The sequence below is a fragment of the Brachyhypopomus gauderio genome, unplaced genomic scaffold (genome assembly GCF_052324685.1).
Source record: "Brachyhypopomus gauderio isolate BG-103 unplaced genomic scaffold, BGAUD_0.2 sc194, whole genome shotgun sequence".
Taxonomy (NCBI): Eukaryota; Metazoa; Chordata; class Actinopteri; order Gymnotiformes; family Hypopomidae; genus Brachyhypopomus; species Brachyhypopomus gauderio.
Window position 1 is genome coordinate 245001 of NW_027507015.1, and position 5000 is coordinate 250000.

Below are 5000 nucleotides of genomic sequence, written 5' to 3' on the forward strand. Positions count from 1 at the left end.
GACATTGAAAGGTGTGCTATTTTTGGACTAAAGGAATGCTTTTTTAGGACTAAAGCTGACTTAGCAGAGGATGGTTTCGATCCATCGACCTCTGGGTTATGGGCCCAGCACGCTTCCGCTGCGCCACTCTGCTTTCCCAGCACCCCAGATGGGACTCGAACCCACAATCCCTGGCTTAGGAGGCCAGTGCCTTATCCATTAGGCCACTGGGGCTCTTGCTAAAGCTTGCGGATGTCCAGTACCCACGATGAACGCAACCTATACTTCTGGAATATATCAGAGGGCTCTGTTCTCAGTACAGTCTGTTCTAGTCAGACACCTGAGAGACAGAAAAATGAAAAGTCAGTACAATGCTTCAACTCAATTTTGTTTCTGTACTGCTTTGTGCAAACACGACCATAGCTGAAGGGAATTAGCAGATCTTTTGTCATTTCAATCATTATGAATTTCAGTTTCCCTTTCACCCACTGAGCAGGGGACTTAGCAGATCTTTTGTATTTTCAATCTTTCTGGATTTCAGTTTCCCTTTCACCCAATCTTTGATATCCAGTGACATTTGAAAAATCCACACGTTGTTCCGCGTCCATTCTTTTGGCCAAATATGTAGGAGAAGTCTGGAGGTCCTGGAGAAGATTTAGCAAGAGATCTTTGATAAGATAGGCCAGTGTAACACATCTCCCGACATTACCCCTTGTCATCACGCCATCTGTTGTCAGCAAATCAACCTCATGGCTCAAGGGAATTGGCAGATCTTTTGTACAAGCATATGAACATATCAGCTTGGCAAACATGCTTTTAAGTTTTGAAATTTCCAGGTCTACTTCTAAACATCTTGTCGAGCACCATTTTCATTCACTTTCTTGAAAGGGACTTAAATTTTTTACAACACAAGCTTGAATTTGTAGGTTATTTTGAGTGTCTATTGGGATTTGCTAGAGTGAAGCATGAAGTGCCTTGAAGAGTTTCATTAAATTAAAACATTGAAAGAAATGCTATAGAGTGAATTCACCCTGTCTTTAGAGGCTTTCTATCAATTTTTGACTCACACCCCTCTGACATTGAAAGGTGTGCTATTTTTGGACTAAAGGAATGCTTTTTTAGGACTAAAGCTGACTTAGCAGAGGATGGTTTCGATCCATCGACCTCTGGGTTATGGGCCCAGCACGCTTCCGCTGCACCACTCTGCTTTCCCAGCACCCCAGATGGGACTCGAACCCACAATCCCTGGCTTAGGAGGCCAGTGCCTTATACATTAGGCCACTGGGGCTCTTGCTAAAGCTTGCGGATGTCCAGTACCCACGATGAACGCAACCTATACTTCTGGAATATATCAGAGGGCTCTGTTCTCAGTACAGTCTGTTCTAGTCAGACACCTGAGAGACAGAAAAATGAAAAGTCAGTACAATGCTTCAACTCAATTTTGTTTCTGTACTGCTTTGTGCAAACACGACCATAGCTGAAGGGAATTAGCAGATCTTTTGTCATTTCAATCATTATGAATTTCAGTTTCCCTTTCACCCACTGAGCAGGGGACTTAGCAGATCTTTTGTATTTTCAATCTTTCTGGATTTCAGTTTCCCTTTCACCCAATCTTTGACATCCAGTGACATTTGAAAAATCCACACGTTGTTCCGCGTCACCTCTTTTGGCCAAATATGTAGAAGTCTGGAGGTCCTGGAGAAGATTCAGCAAGAGATCTTTGATAAGATAGGCCAATGTAACACATCTCTCGACATTACCCCTTGTCATCACACCATCTGTTGTCAGCAAATCAACATCATGGCTCAAGGGAATTGGCAGATCTTTTGTACAAGCATATGAACATATCAGCTTGGCAAACATGCTTTTAAGTTTTGAAATTTCCAGGTCTACTTCTAAACATCTTGTCGAGCACCATTTTCATTCACTTTCTTGAAAGGGACTTAAATTTTTTACAACACAAGCTTGAATTTGTAGGTTATTTTGAGTGTCTATTGGGATTTGCTAGAGTGAAGCATGAAGTGCCTTGAAGAGTTTCATTAAATTAAAACATTGAAAGAAATGCTATAGAGTGAATTCACCCTGTCTTTAGAGGCTTTCTATCAATTTTTGACTCACACCCCTCTGACATTGAAAGGTGTGCTATTTTTGGACTAAAGGAATGCTTTTTTAGGACTAAAGCTGACTTAGCAGAGGATGGTTTCGATCCATCGACCTCTGGGTTATGGGCCCAGCACGCTTCCGCTGCGCCACTCTGCTTTCCCAGCACCCCAGATGGGACTCGAACCCACAATCCCTGGCTTAGGAGGCCAGTGCCTTATCCATTAGGCCACTGGGGCTCTTGCTAAAGCTTGCGGATGTCCAGTACCCACGATGAACGCAACCTATACTTCTGGAATATATCAGAGGGCTCTGTTCTCAGTACAGTCTGTTCTAGTCAGACACCTGAGAGACAGAAAAATGAAAAGTCAGTACAATGCTTCAACTCAATTTTGTTTCTGTACTGCTTTGTGCAAACACGACCATAGCTGAAGGGAATTAGCAGATCTTTTGTCATTTCAATCATTATGAATTTCAGTTTCCCTTTCACCCACTGAGCAGGGGACTTAGCAGATCTTTTGTATTTTCAATCTTTCTGGATTTCAGTTTCCCTTTCACCCAATCTTTGATATCCAGTGACATTTGAAAAATCCACACGTTGTTCCGCGTCCATTCTTTTGGCCAAATATGTAGGAGAAGTCTGGAGGTCCTGGAGAAGATTTAGCAAGAGATCTTTGATAAGATAGGCCAGTGTAACACATCTCCCGACATTACCCCTTGTCATCACGCCATCTGTTGTCAGCAAATCAACCTCATGGCTCAAGGGAATTGGCAGATCTTTTGTACAAGCATATGAACATATCAGCTTGGCAAACATGCTTTTAAGTTTTGAAATTTCCAGGTCTACTTCTAAACATCTTGTCGAGCACCATTTTCATTCACTTTCTTGAAAGGGACTTACATTTTTTACAACACAAGCTTGAATTTGTAGGTTATTTTGAGTGTCTATTGGGATTTGCTAGAGTGAAGCATGAAGTGCCTTGAAGAGTTTCATTAAATTAAAACATTGAAAGAAATGCTATAGAGTGAATTCACCCTGTCTTTAGAGGCTTTCTATCAATTTTTGACTCACACCCCTCTGACATTGAAAGGTGTGCTATTTTTGGACTAAAGGAATGCTTTTTTAGGACTAAAGCTGACTTAGCAGAGGATGGTTTCGATCCATCGACCTCTGGGTTATGGGCCCAGCACGCTTCCGCTGCACCACTCTGCTTTCCCAGCACCCCAGATGGGACTCGAACCCACAATCCCTGGCTTAGGAGGCCAGTGCCTTATACATTAGGCCACTGGGGCTCTTGCTAAAGCTTGCGGATGTCCAGTACCCACGATGAACGCAACCTATACTTCTGGAATATATCAGAGGGCTCTGTTCTCAGTACAGTCTGTTCTAGTCAGACACCTGAGAGACAGAAAAATGAAAAGTCAGTACAATGCTTCAACTCAATTTTGTTTCTGTACTGCTTTGTGCAAACACGACCATAGCTGAAGGGAATTAGCAGATCTTTTGTCATTTCAATCATTATGAATTTCAGTTTCCCTTTCACCCACTGAGCAGGGGACTTAGCAGATCTTTTGTATTTTCAATCTTTCTGGATTTCAGTTTCCCTTTCACCCAATCTTTGACATCCAGTGACATTTGAAAAATCCACACGTTGTTCCGCGTCACCTCTTTTGGCCAAATATGTAGAAGTCTGGAGGTCCTGGAGAAGATTCAGCAAGAGATCTTTGATAAGATAGGCCAATGTAACACATCTCTCGACATTACCCCTTGTCATCACACCATCTGTTGTCAGCAAATCAACATCATGGCTCAAGGGAATTGGCAGATCTTTTGTACAAGCATATGAACATATCAGCTTGGCAAACATGCTTTTAAGTTTTGAAATTTCCAGGTCTACTTCTAAACATCTTGTCGAGCACCATTTTCATTCACTTTCTTGAAAGGGACTTAAATTTTTTACGACACAAGCTTGAATTTGTAGGTTATTTTGAGTGTCTATTGGGATTTGCTAGAGTGAAGCATGAAGTGCCTTGAAGAGTTTCATTAAATTAAAACATTGAAAGAAATGCTATAGAGTGAATTCACCCTGTCTTTAGAGGCTTTCTATCAATTTTTGACTCACACCCCTCTGACATTGAAAGGTGTGCTATTTTTGGACTAAAGGAATGCTTTTTTAGGACTAAAGCTGACTTAGCAGAGGATGGTTTCGATCCATCGACCTCTGGGTTATGGGCCCAGCACGCTTCCGCTGCGCCACTCTGCTTTCCCAGCACCCCAGATGGGACTCGAACCCACAATCCCTGGCTTAGGAGGCCAGTGCCTTATCCATTAGGCCACTGGGGCTCTTGCTAAAGCTTGCGGATGTCCAGTACCCACGATGAACGCAACCTATACTTCTGGAATATATCAGAGGGCTCTGTTCTCAGTACAGTCTGTTCTAGTCAGACACCTGAGAGACAGAAAAATGAAAAGTCAGTACAATGCTTCAACTCAATTTTGTTTCTGTACTGCTTTGTGCAAACACGACCATAGCTGAAGGGAATTAGCAGATCTTTTGTCATTTCAATCATTATGAATTTCAGTTTCCCTTTCACCCACTGAGCAGGGGACTTAGCAGATCTTTTGTATTTTCAATCTTTCTGGATTTCAGTTTCCCTTTCACCCAATCTTTGATATCCAGTGACATTTGAAAAATCCACACGTTGTTCCGCGTCCATTCTTTTGGCCAAATATGTAGAAGTCTGGAGGTCCTGGAGAAGATTCAGCAAGAGATCTTTGATAAGATAGGCCAATGTAACACATCTCTCGACATTACCCCTTGTCATCACGCCATCTGTTGTCAGCAAATCAACCTCATGGCTCAAGGGAATTGGCAGATCTTTTGTACAAGCATATGAACATATCAGCTTGGCAAACATGC

The 5000-nt window shown here is 42.3% G+C and overlaps 3 non-coding genes across 3 annotated transcripts; all 3 read right to left on the reverse strand.

Annotated features, from left to right (window-relative positions):
* Positions 1 to 140: 140 nt before the first annotated feature.
* trnar-ccu (transfer RNA arginine (anticodon CCU)) lies at positions 141 to 213 on the reverse strand. The gene has a single exon. It is a non-coding gene; the product is annotated as a tRNA-Arg (tRNA).
* A 2032-nt stretch (positions 214 to 2245) lies between these two features.
* Positions 2246 to 2318, reverse strand: trnar-ccu (transfer RNA arginine (anticodon CCU)). The gene has a single exon. It is a non-coding gene; the product is annotated as a tRNA-Arg (tRNA).
* Positions 2319 to 4350: 2032 nt separating this feature from the next.
* Positions 4351 to 4423, reverse strand: trnar-ccu (transfer RNA arginine (anticodon CCU)). The gene has a single exon. It is a non-coding gene; the product is annotated as a tRNA-Arg (tRNA).
* Positions 4424 to 5000: the final 577 nt, after the last annotated feature.